The sequence below is a fragment of the Magallana gigas genome, chromosome 4 (assembly GCF_963853765.1).
Source record: "Magallana gigas chromosome 4, xbMagGiga1.1, whole genome shotgun sequence".
In the NCBI taxonomy this organism is placed as follows: Eukaryota; Metazoa; Mollusca; class Bivalvia; order Ostreida; family Ostreidae; genus Magallana; species Magallana gigas.
Genome location: NC_088856.1, coordinates 46,445,997 through 46,460,094, shown reverse-complemented (window position 1 = coordinate 46,460,094; position 14,098 = coordinate 46,445,997). Strand labels below are relative to the sequence as shown.

Genomic DNA, 14,098 nt, shown 5'->3' with positions numbered 1-14,098 from the left:
TATAGATTATGAAGTTGAACAGATCCAATCAACATTAGAGGAAATTTCCTTGAAATGATAAATGATTATGAGTGTAATTAAAAAATGCAGAAAAAGTATATATTACACTGCTGACGTCTTTCAGGAAGAATTAAACTCTTAGTAATATGTTTATTCAACGGCGGAGTGGTAGGGCCAGATGAAAAAAATTGATAGACTCTTTAACGAATACGCTATTTTTTCGGACAAATTACGATTTGTTCGGATGAAAAATTATCTGTTCGGACGAATTAGGATTTATTCGCACGAATAAGTTATTTGTTCGGACGAATAAAGAATTTGTTCGGACGTCATATATTTCGTAATACAGCATTTCGGTTTACCGTAAAACAGCTTTGTTTCTCGTGTGATTCTGGTATTTTATTTTCCAGATATTCTACATTTTGACAAAAGGACATAAAGAGATCAAATTTGTAAATAAATACAATCAATTAAAGATTTTGAAAATATCTTTTAATCTATACATTTATATTTTTGAATGGGATCAATTCATATACGATAAAGATATACCACACATTTGAGAGATCGATTACAAAGATCTTGCAATCAATTTGTGTAGTTCTTGTCGAGAATATTTGCAAGTTCATGTTCATTTAGGGTCTTTATTTAATCAACTTTTTGACCATAAAACTAAACTTATCAACACTCAAATTTACATTTCAATTCATATACGATAAAGATATACCACACATTTGAGAGATCGATTACAAAGATCTTCAATCAATTTGTGTAGTTCTTGTCGAGAATATTTGCAAGATCATGTTCATTTAGGGTCTTTATTTAATCAACTTTTTGACCATAAAACTAAACCTATCAACACTCAAATTTACGGACTGTGGCTATAAATGTATGCAAATTTGTAAATCAGTAGCTTTATTTATTTCTCTCACATCGTTTACGTCTGTTACAGGATTCATGGAGAGCAAATTAACATACAATACTTATTATAATACGCGAAAATATGATACGTTTCTTTTCGCAGAATGATGTGCATTGCAATTGGATTTAAAATTTTAGAACCCATTTGTAAATAATCGTGACATAATTGATCAATGTTATTTGCGCTTTAATAAATGAAAGCAATCATTGTTTTGATGTTCTGATGATTTCCTCACTGTTTACGTGTTTTTTAAGGCTTATCCAAATCAAACTCAGATAGAAATATATGTGTTTGATTTGATTAGTTGCCAGTGATTACATTGTTTTTGTTAACTTATTTAAGCGACTTACATTGTGATCATTTTCAAAATATTTTGTGCAACATGAAGTCCATGTTTGTCTTCTTGATTGTCTGTGCTGTATCACTAGCAGTCGGTAAGTATCCAATGGTTTATAACTACATGTATAATAGATAAAATAACCTACCTACTAGCAAACCGTTTAAAAAAATCAAATATTTTAACATGTATAAAGTGATTCTTTCAAACATTTACTAACACTAAGATTAATCTTAATCACAGTGTACAGTAACCAATTCCCGTGCGTCTATTTTTGATTTTATGGAGGCCAGGTTTTTTTTGCGTAAAAACTACAGTAGAACTCTTTTTTTTTTTATCCATATATAATATTCACAGAGTCCAATTACAATGCAATATTTCAAGAATCTGGCAGCTGGCTATTGCTAGGGGCCATATGTTCCCAGGCTTACACATGTGATTAGTTTTTTTAAAATTTCATTTTTTCCTCGTGTATTGCTTTTAAATCCATGATGAAAACTTGATAACTTGATAGAAATTAGACAAAACAATATACTAGTATTTGGATTTGTTTTTGAGAGTTTTAATGATCATAAAAAGATTATATAATAAAAACGAAACGGAGAATGAATAAAATTTCTTAAATACTTTAAAAAATATATTACTTGGAAGGTTTAGTCTACTCAATTATGGTTCAATAATGAGCAGATTTTTTTTTATATTTTCCGTTTATTATTAGGAAGGAATAATTCTGTATAAACAACATGATAACAAAATTCAAAATTCAGTTATCGAGTTACCATAGAGATACAATGATCACATTATTTTGTTTTTTATTCATGCCAAAGTTTCGCTTTAACTGACGGTATATATCGGTAAAAGCTTTGCTTTATTACCAGTGTTTATAATAGCATCTAATTCGATATAACAATAGCATTACTTCTTCCTTACATGACAAGGAAATTTGAGTTTCGTAGCAGGCATAAAATTAGACAACGAAATTTGCTTGACCATGAACCACTAGCAATATGTAAAGAAGTTGACGGGAAAATATTATTTAAATTTTGGGGTCACATTCTGACCAAGTCCTTTAAATAGCCTTTTTTTAAACTTGGTTCAGTTGAAGGAGGAACTTTTCCCCATTGTCCACCATACGGAGAATTAGCAGTGAGCTGAGTTTTTGTGGTCCATATGGGGAATGTCCACGAGGAACATATTGTTATCAACGGTTATACATTTCAAATCTTTGCTGCAAAGGACATTTTCATGGTTAAGACTTTTTTGATTACCTATGCAAATGTTACAGGTGTATGGTTTTTACAATAAAAAGTTGTAATCTTGTGTTTTCTTTTGCAGGACAATATTGATGGATAATAGAGCAACGATACATGTGAATACCATTAGTAAATATTAAATAAAAAAAGAAAACAAAAGTTACTAGTTTTATTTATTTAATGATACATGAACATTGATCATTGTGTTTCCTTTTTTGGATTAACTCAGAAGCATTCTTACTTGTATTGAATTTAAAATAAATAATATACGGAAAAATTACTTAACTTAGTAGGAAAAAGAAATGCACGAAGAAGGTCATAAATTAGTATAAATTTTCACGATATTTTAGTTTCACATCCGCATCTAAACGCACGGAACCCTTGTCCACTGACACGTACTCTTGCCTCTATCTAAATTACCGATCATTGCAAGAAAAATCAAAATATTTGACAGTTTCTAAAAGCATTTTGTGTAAAAGTGCAAAATGGAACCTACATTAAAAAAGTGAAAAGAGAATATCACGAATACCACGAAAATTGAGCCACCACGAATACTAATGTTTCCACAGACCACCAATTGCATCCGTCGAATTGAGTGTAGATTTTTTTTAGATTTATGGTCAAATTAATTCCGTTTAGTTGTGGAAGTTAAAAAGCAAAGTAAATGTAATAGCATCAAAACAAAAAATAATAACGTCCAAAAAAAATTTCAGGTCGGAATTGAATTAGGTATATAACTTAAAGCACTAACTTTTGTCACTTTATGCGGATTTTTCAAGATTTTATCACATTGATTTTGGATCAACCCTCGTATGAAATAGTTTACTTGGTCATTTTAAATGATTGAATAAATTTAATTGTTAGAAGTCAAGTTTTGAGAGAGATACAGAGGTAAAAAGGTCTTTGTAATGTAAACGTAGCTCGAGTCATATCTGTTTACAAAAGTATGGAATTACCACTTCTTTGACCAAATGACTCGTGGCAAACAAGGTAAACTAATATAATGTTTTTAAAGATAATATGATAAACAGAAAAAGCAAATTTTGATTGAAACTTATACCAATGAAACACATATGTAAAACATAACAAATCTCTGGCTTTGTTTATTAAACAAAACTCAATATTTTACTTTTGATAAAGCATTAAAAGTACCTATATTAACCATTCAAAACATTAAAATTGATAATAATAAAAATTTAATTTTTAGCTAAAATCGTTTCCAGGTCCCTTTAATATTAACACATACAATTAATGCACGTACATTGTTTTTTAACAAGTGGGAAAAAACAGACTTACCCAAAGTATTTTAACAAGCGACAACTAAATCAATTAAAATTCGATATCGATATTTTTATTGTTAATTTATAACCCCCCCCCCCCTCCAGGCAAACAATGCTTACGTGAACCTCTTTAAAATTTCAGCAAACTAATAAAATTTGTTTTACAGTATACACAAATATATTATTTCAGATTGTGGTATTCGGAAAACTAAATTGATGCATGCATATGTAAGTAACATATTCGACTGAAAATTGAGTTTTCATATTTATACAAAACAACCTCAATCCTTGTACGCAATTTTTTTTACCGCAACCACAGCGAAAAAGACTGTCGTAAGTTTGTTCAATTTGATAAGTATTACAGTTTTTAAAGACAAAATATTTGGAAAGGAGTGGAACAAACTTATGAAATAAGGATAAAATAAAATAAAAGTCTAAGTCTTTAATCAAAGTGCACATTATGAATATACATGTATATATTCTGTAGACAAAAACCAATTTAAAGGTACGAAGTTATAACATCACATCCTAATTATCTGTAAAATTTTAATAATAATATTAGTAATTTAAGAAGTCAGAGAATGGTCGCTCTCTCTCTCTCTCTCTCTCTCTCTCTCTCTCTCTCTCTCTCTCTCTCTCTCTCTCTCTCTCTCTTTCTCTCTCTCTCTCTCTGTGTAAAAAATAATTAATAACATTTTATTATAAATAAAAAATAAAATAAATAAATTAATTATTATAAAATATTATAATTTTATTCAAAATAATACATGAAGTTATTTTAATCACACAAAACATGATAAGGCATTACTATACTTCAAATTAGGGAAATAATAAATTATATTTCCAAGTATTGTATCTACTGTTTGACAATTGAAATGAGCTCTAATTACTTTAAGTTGATTTCCTACTGAAATACGATATCCGTGTAATTTATTCGTTTTCTAGGATATCAATAATGTTTAATCCGAATATTCTCTGAATTTGATTGGATCCTTTAGGTACACTATCTAGACTATATAAAATCATTAACAGAAGGAACAACTCAATCCATTGAGTCTGAAATATGAAGACTTATTTCATGCTGGCCATTTTGGTTAGCGCGTTAACTACGATTGACATCGGTAAGTAGAAATTAAAATTAAATATAAAATAAATATTTCTTTGTGTACAGAATTAAAATTTTTAGGAAAAAATGTTGAATTAATGTTGAAATAATATTGGCGTAGATTTCAAACTTTAAAACCTAAACGATGCAGTGTAATAAGACGAAGACATCATATTCGTCAATATTTTTGGATACTCTTATGTACAAGTATGATTCAATATTGAATATCAACTTAAAATCGTTCCTTATGAAGATTTAAGAAATAAAATTACTTTTAATCTAAATAATTTAAGTTTCCATCGAAGAAAAAAAAAGTCTGAAATCAAAAATTAAGAAAATAGAAATCGTAGTTTACAAGTGCTTGAAATATTCCAGTTCGAGGACGTCATACATGAAATTGAAAAGATTGTTGTTTAATGTACAGGACAATTTTAAAATCTTTATCATCTGGAAACATGTTTTTGTCAATTGTCAAGTTCATTTCTTGAGAAAACAATGTTAACACAATGTCATAATACTAATCTTATCTATTAATATTATGAACTTTGACATGAATTGCGTAACTTAGATCCTACTGTGACAGCAAGAGTAATTTGATAAACCCATCGTCAGACCCCGCACGTTAGATGTCAAATCATAATAGCTATAAATTTTATCATCTTCAGGTCAAACAATGCATTTCCGCTCTTACTTTTTTTATAGTCGCGGGAGGTCCAGACTACCACTGTCCACCATTTGGAGAACCTGCAGTAAGCTTGTGTGGTCCGTATTCACGCTGCCCAAGAGGAACATACTGTTATCATAGATACCATCTAGCCGATATTTGCTGCCGCTCATGGAGTAAATAATTGATTTTGTTTTTATGTTAAGTGTTCTCGAAAATATTGATTGTACACCGAACTTTTGATGGCGTTTTACAAATGAAATCGTTGATCTGACCAGAAATGTTTTTATATTTTTCAGATCATGGGAAATATTGATCGATGGTTCCAGAAAGAGTAGTTATGTACAAGAAGAACAATATGCGAAATAAAAATAAACACATGTATTCAAATGTACTAAATTAAAAAAAGTTATGATTTTATATATTTCATACATGACGAAAGGTTACTCTATTTATATGGAGGGAAATAAATTAATCGAGAAATAATACCGGCGTTGTATGATAGAATCTTTCATGCATAGCTTTTTGCTTGAGAACAAAAGCATACCTGGGATTAATTTCTCCCCTGGACGAGAAAACCGTGCATACATATAAATGCAAAGTAGTTTAAGTCCCACCGCTGCAGAAAAGAAACAAGTATGAAATTCAAAATTTAAGGGGAAACCTTTAGATTAAGATATCCGTACTATTCGATAGTGTATGATTAACTTTGTCATATGATTACTGACAGTGATTACTGACAGTGATTTATATCTATCTGAATATCAATACCTCTTAATCACAGGAATGCTGCTAATGTGCTTAGTAGACATTTGATGATTCAAGGTTCTAATGATAATGATCAAGGAAATAAGTGTTATTTAAATTAATCTGAACTTATACTTAAAAGGCGTTTTTTTTTATGTGAACTTTAATCTGTTAGTCAATGAAATAAAAAAAAATTGGTCATTTATATTTAATGTTTGCGAAAAAATCGAAAACATCTGATTGCAAATTGGTTTTGAATACGTAGCGCCTTCACGCTAAAACTATATGAAGTGCATATAGTTAACATGTTGCATTTAAACAATGAAATACATTTTTGATGATTTTTGCAAGTATGAAAGTAATGACATTGCAGAGAAAATACATAACCTGCGTTATTGGGTTATTATTTTTGTACATAAATGCATCAAGTTAAATGTTCAACAAAACAGTACAGTCCTACACATGTATCATTCACATGACTTTTTTAAAGGTGTAAATCTACATTTAAACATTTGTGATGATATCGTGATATCTGAAACTTCATCAAATATCTGAAATGGCATGGATTAATATATTTCATTAAGCGATGAAATTATATTTAGTGTTTTGTGATGTCCTCTATTATTTAAGCAAGATAGTACTCACTTTGGTAATTCATGCGACACATGAAGGTAGCTACACTGCAGAAAAAGTACACATTTCGCGTTAGCAGGTTATTTTATTTTTTCTCAGCAATAGTTGCAAGCATTTTAAAAAATAACCACTTGAATCGCCATTTAATCGTCCAGTTTTACTCCTTTTTTCTCCTTTTCAATTTAATTAACTGATCGTAAATAAAGTAACTAAATCATTGTTAATAATTATCAGTACGTCTAAAAGATAAAAGAAATGGCAAAATCGTTTCATATGGGTAAACGCTTACACATGCTTTGATTAACATCCGGAGTACATGCTAGTACTTTTGGAATAAGGAATCATTCTTTGAGTATTATGATGTGATAATTTCGGTCGGGGCATGGTTAAATCCAATAAAGCCCAAAGGGCTTTATGATAGATTTAACCACGATTTCCAGGAATTATTACCTCATAATATTCAAAGAATGGTTCCTTATTACTTATATTTGTATTATTTTCAATTTGTACACTAAAAAAAAACATACTAAAACCACAATTTTTTTTATCTGGCACATGCTATATATTACTAAACGGTGAAGCTTATACCTTTTTCGGTTATGCTATATGACATGCCCATTTTCTGTCTCTCATGTTTTATGAAGTTATTTGGCATTTGGTTTCGTAATTGATTCGTAATGTTATGACAAAGACAGTTGAAAATGTAAATATTACACATGTTGATCATTTTTTATCTTTAAAATGTATATTTGTTTATCTACGCAGTATACAAGTTCGTCAAACGACAGCGGATATGGTTAAATGTATTCCGAGTCAACAATAATTTGTTGTACATCCTGTGATTTAGCTAGAGAATATAAAATACATGGAAGTCAAAATGTTGAGAGCCCGATTTCTCACGAATTTTAAATAGTCAGCCTTCAGCTCAGGTGATCTTAAAACCAGGCTGAAGCTAGCAGCCAATAACAGCAGCCACCACAGGATGAATGACCATCTTTAAGTCCTCCTTAAAGATAGCTTAAAGGTGTTTAAAGGTAGCTTAAAGACCATCTTTAAGCCACCTTTAAGCTACCTTTAAGCTATATGTATTGCTTAAAGGTGGCTTAAAGAAAGCGTAAAGATGGCTTAAAGGCAGCTTAAAGACTATCTTTAAGCCACCTTTAAGCCACCTTTAAGGACAACTTATAGGTCCTTAATGTCCAAACTTCTTTAAGCCACCTTTAAGCCACCTTTAAGCTACCTTTAAGCCACCTTTAAGCCACCTTTAAGCCACCTTTAAGCCATTAAAAAAAATCAATATTGTGCTTAATTTCCAACAAAATGTATTAACTTTATGAAAGAAAAGGTATTAAAACGGTTTTTGTTCTAGAAAGAAAAATGAAAAAAAAAACACAAAAAAAACCGGCCACGGCGAGAATTGAACCCGGGACCCTTAGTTTACTAGCATCACCACACATCCTCTGCGCCACAGCAACTTACATATATAATAGCGTTTTTATATCCTATATATCAGTGGATATTGAATCACTGTATTGAATGTGTTTACTTGAAAAGATTTTGACAAACCATTCAGTTTGTAACAATCACTTATCTAATTATATATAATTTATAAATTACATGCATGCATGTATTTAGAATGAAATACGGAACTTGGTCTTCAGTGAACAAAAATATATTATACCTAAATGGAAACCGTTAGGTTCACTATAGTAGGCTTTCTTACATGTAGTTAATAAATTTAAACCGAGTAGATATACGTTCATCTTATTTTTAGCTATAAAAATGTAAGAAAGAAAATGAAATCATTTCTTTTATTAAATGCATTGATACTATTAGGGTTTTTGTTCAATTTCCCGCAATTTCCCGGTTTTCATGATCGCGGCGCCGTTCCAATATGTTTAAATATTTACATGTAATTGTATGTACATGATTTATAAACAATCAATTCTATAACAAACAAAATTACCAATTACCGGTGACGTATTTACTGCATATGGCAATTGCAAATGACTTGTACATACAATTGTATGATTTGCCAGGCCGGGTATATTTGACATATTTACCCTTATACATATATTTAAATAATCAACCCCTATTTATGATCACCGGTACAGTAATTAATGAGCCTCAAGATTTTACTGTTACATACATGTATCGTTAGTTTGTAGACGTAACATCTTTGAAACCCAGAGCTAGGAAATAATACTTTGAAAATGAATTACAAATGTTAATTAACTTTTATTCACTAGACTTATCGTATACTCGTACATACTAAGATTCAACGCCTTTAGAAACCCTGACCTGCACCTGGGAACACGACACACCTGTTGTGTATATCTTGTATATTCTGTGTTAGTTCCAGGGGTTTTCTTAAGTTGAACAAACAATAGACTTTAATTAGATATACACAAACATGCACCTGGGCACACGACACAACTGTTGTGTATATCTTGTATATTCTGTGTTAGTTCCAGGGGTTTTCTTAAGTTGGACAAACAATAGACTCTAATTAGATATACACAAACGAACAAAACTATGTCTAGACAAACAAAGCAGTAATATCCTGTCCGATATAACAAAGGCAGTTGAGAGTCTTTTCATCTTTAACATGTATCTAGCAGATCTAGAGTTAGAAATAATGAAAATTGAAAAAAAAAATAAAAACCTTAAACCGATTTACAAATTAAATCATGCATTGTTGGTTCATTATCTTTATTTTGTTTAATAACGGGATTAACTGAGAGAGAGAGAGAGAGAGAGAGAGAGAGAGAGAGATTTTTTTCACCGATTAATTTATAATAGAAAACAAACATACTTTAATTAGTTTTGTGCACATATTAAGATACAGAGACTGCGCTCATCCCTACAATAATTTTGAAACCTCCAAAAAATTATAAAGAATTTTATAACGGCAATCTGTGTCCATCGGAGCGATGCTGATGATAGCGATCTGCGTTTAATGGAGCGACAATTAAAACCGCCTGGAACACCCCCCCCCCACCTTCCTTGGAAATTATATTATCACTCGGATGACCCCCTCCCATCTCTATAAAAGAGCTTTTGCATTTAAGATATGTTTTTATTGTTCAGCTTGATCAATATTGACTTAAAGGCCACTTAAAGACAGTGTAAAGGCAGTGTAAAGAGAGCGTAAATGCCACTTAAAGATGCTTAAAGGTGGCTTAAAGGTGGCTTAAAGAAGTTTGGACATTAAGGACCTATAAGCACTTGCTTAAAGGTGACTTAAAGGCGGCTTAAAGGTTGTATAGCCTTTAAGCTCCTTTAAGTCACCTTTAAGCCACCTTTAAGGACTTGCTTAAAGATGGTTTTTCGCCCTGTGCACTAAACCCGTAGAAGCTAGCAGCCAATAAAGAAATTCATCAAAGTACCGAGAGTACTCGAACAGAAAATTATATTATACTTCATTATCGACATATTTTAATTAATATCAAAATCATTAATGCTCAATAATTTGTACGAGCGTTGACTACTTCCGAAGCAGTAAAGCTCGCCTGGATACATGTAAGAGTTATAAATGCCTCTTTGTTGGATAGAAATGAAATACGTCTATACGGGTCATAAATTATGAAAATAATGTAATCCTAAGTGTAGTCTTATTGACACATATAGAAAAACTATATGCATCGTAGAAAGTGATATGCAAACGTATTTTGATATAAAAGACATGATAAATTAGAGTAAATTAAAAGGCAAAAACGATACATATACAATAAAAACCCAAAGCCAATCCAGTGTGGCAAGATAATTTGTTTACATGTGCTTGTTTAAAAAATTATCCTCGGGCCTTTTCACTCCCCTGGAAACAACATAAAGCGAAAATTAGAACAATAATTACGTATATGAGACAACAGAACACCCGGCATTGTTATTTTATTATCATAAAAAATTATAATAAGTCGCAGTCAAAAACAGAGAAAATCTTCACATAAAATTGGGATTATTTTGTCTCAGCCATGTTTTGACGTGAAATTCGAAAAAAAAACCAACAATGACAATGAAAAAGGTTGGTTTAGCTCACCTGAACTTTGTCATATTTTAGCATTTGACAATGATATAGGGGTGAAAGGCGGGCCTTTATTTCTTTTATCTTTGAAGTGCGCATTAAACGGATACCTGGGCAGTGTAAGGGACCTATTGGGCTATTATTTCCCGGTCTCAAATTTGGGCTGTAGGGGTACCACCAAGTGGCTCCCAGGGGTTCTGGCTCATTTCAGGGGTTTATATCTCACTTGAGAATGACGACAGGAACTTGCAAACACTTGGATTAGGTAGAGGACCTCAGGAGGTATTCATTTTAAGCGTTAGAGAGCACCTATGACCCCCACAAGGGTTCAGTTAGCTCACCCGAACTTTGTCATATTTTAGCATTTGACAATGATATAGGGAAGAAAGGCGGGCCTTTATCTCTTTTATCTTTGAAGTGTGCATCAAACGGATACCAGGGCAGTGTAGGGGACCTATGGGGCTATTGTATCCCGGTCTCAAATTTAGGCTGTAGGGGTACCAGTAAGTGACTCCCAGAGGATCTGGCTTATCTCAGGGGTTTATATATCAATGGAGTTTGACCACAAGAACTTGCAAACACTTGGATTAGGTAGAGGACCTCAGGAGGTATCCATTTTAATCGTTAGAGAGCACCTATGGGCTGTAGGGGACCACCAAGAGGCTCCCAGGGGTTCTGGCTCATTTCAGGGATTTATATCTTACTTGAGATTGACCACAAAAACTTCCAAACACTTGGAGTAGATAGATCTCAAACGGTTTTCATTTTAAGCGTTAGAGAGCACCTATGACCCCCACAAGCGTTCATTAAGCTCACCCGAACTTTGTCATATTTTAGCATTTAACAATGACATAAGGGTTAAAGGCGGGACTTTATCTCTTTTATCTTTGAAGTGTGCATCAAACCGATACCTGGGCAGTGTAGGGGACCTATGGGGCTATTATTTCTCAGTATCAAATTTGGGATGTAGGGGTACCACCAAGTGCCTCCCAGAGGTTCTGGCTCATTTCAGGGGTTTATATCTCACTTGAGATTGCCCACAAGAACTTGCAAACACTTGGATTAGGTAGAGGACTTCAAGATGTATTCATTTTAAAGGAAGTGAACATGAAAAAATTAATTGTCGCTTAATATATTTTAAAAGGCTTTTGAAACTTAAAAATGAGGTCTGTAACCTTTTTGTTTATTTCTATCAAGAGATTTTATCAATTTAAAACTCTCAGTGAAAGGTTTATGGAGTTAATCCATTTTTCCCCAGCATGCATCTGTTCTCTGACGTAGATAAGCCACATTGCTGCTGGTGACCGGGTCATTGTTGAAACTAGGCCAGTGTTTATGTACAGAGTTGATAAAAAATATGCCTGGATGTGAAGTAAAATTTTGTACTGTCATGACAGGACAAGGATTTAGTACATTTCTATAAATGGACATCAGATAACTATACATGATTTGTGAAAAAAATGAATAGATAAATTAATTTGTGAAATATGAGACAATCGCATTCCAGATGTTTGTACGGAGATGTGGCAGTCAATGTTTACATAAATAAATTGCTGTTTGTAGATTTCAATTTAAATCAATTAAAAATGTTATTTCATTTTCTTTGTGGGGTTTCTTACCGTTACTTTTTATATAAATGCCCTGGACATTTTTCTGATTTCTTTTTATCTTTTTTGATAGATAAGATCTTGACGATATGCACACCAGTTCTGTTTATGCTGTCAGAAGAATAACATAACTAAGACACTTTTTAAAAGTCAGGATGCTGAGCAATGCATCTTGTGTGCTCATTTATGTAGCACATATATTGTTCAAACTCATAAATAAGAAATTCCCGAGTGCGAGAAAATAGGTCACAATAACACTGATCCAGGGACATCCCATTCTATATAGTTACATGTTATATTAACTGCTGGTGGGAATGCATCATTCTGAGATCTCTTCCTCCATAAACACTGTTTCAAAATGACAACTCTTTACATCCATTTCAAGTTTCAATTCACATTTTGATGATGACATTTTATCTCTGTTACTGCACGTGTGTACAAATGCAATGTGTCTCTGCCCTCTCTTAGATGCTTAGAGATAACCCAGCAGGGAGGTAATGAGTTAAACAATATGGCAGCGCTCGTGGATTGCAAGAATTAGTTGTTCTAAGTGGTATATCGTCTTACTGAGGAAAGCTCTGTCGTAACGGTTTTCAGATATCATTATACACATCAAGCAGACAAATTTGAGCCCTTGATAATTTTTTATGTTCACTTCCTTTAAGAGAGCACCTATGACCCCCACAAGGGATCAGTTATCTCACCCGAACTTTGTCATATTTTAGCATTTTATAATGATATAGGGGTGAAAGGTGGGCCTTTATCTCTTTCATCTTTGAAGTGTGCATCAAACGGATACCTGGGCAGTGTAGGGGACCTATGGGGCTATTATTTCCCGGTCTCCAATTTGGGGTGTAGGGGTACCACCAAGTGCCTCCCAGGGGTTTTGGCTCATTTCAGGGGTTTATATTTCACTTGAGATTGACTACAAGAACTTGCAAACACTTGGATTAGGTAGAGGACCTCAGGAGGTATTCATTTTAAGAGAGCACCTATGACCCCCACAAGGGTTCAGTTAGCTCACCCGAACTTTGTCATATTTTAGCATTTGACAATGCTATAGGGGTTAAAAGTTGTCCATTACCTTCCTTATCTTTGAAGAGTGCATCAAACGAATAACAGGGTGGTGTAGGGGGCATATGGGGCTATTATTTCCCGGTCTCTGATTTAGGCTGTAGGGGTACCACCAAGTGGCTCCCAGGGGTTCTGACTCATTTCAGGGATTTATATATCACTTGAGATTGTGATAACACTTGGACAGTGTTACCAAGTTCTTGTGGTCAATCTCAAGTGAGATATAAACCTCTGAAATGAGTCATAACCCCTGGGAGCCACTTGGTGGTACCCCTACAGCCCAAATTTGAGACCGGGAAATAATAGCCACATAGGTCCCCAACACTGCCCTGGTATCCATTTAATACACACTTCAAAGATAAGGAAGATAATGGACCACTTTTAACCCCTATATCATTGTGAAATGCTAAAATATGACAATGTTCGGGTGAGCTAACTGGACCCTTGTAGGGGTC

At 32.8% G+C, this 14,098-nt stretch overlaps 2 long non-coding RNA genes across 2 annotated transcripts; both read left to right on the top strand.

Annotated features, from left to right (window-relative positions):
- The first annotated feature begins 1,249 nt into the window (after positions 1-1,249).
- Positions 1,250-3,181, top strand: LOC117683319 (uncharacterized). Its single transcript, XR_004597386.2, has 3 exons — positions 1,250-1,353; positions 2,356-2,504; positions 2,592-3,181. It is a non-coding gene; the product is annotated as an uncharacterized lncRNA (long non-coding RNA).
- A 1,600-nt stretch (positions 3,182-4,781) lies between these two features.
- Positions 4,782-6,025, top strand: LOC109617421 (uncharacterized). Its single transcript, XR_002198550.3, has 3 exons — positions 4,782-4,910; positions 5,597-5,734; positions 5,858-6,025. It is a non-coding gene; the product is annotated as an uncharacterized lncRNA (long non-coding RNA).
- Positions 6,026-14,098: the final 8,073 nt, after the last annotated feature.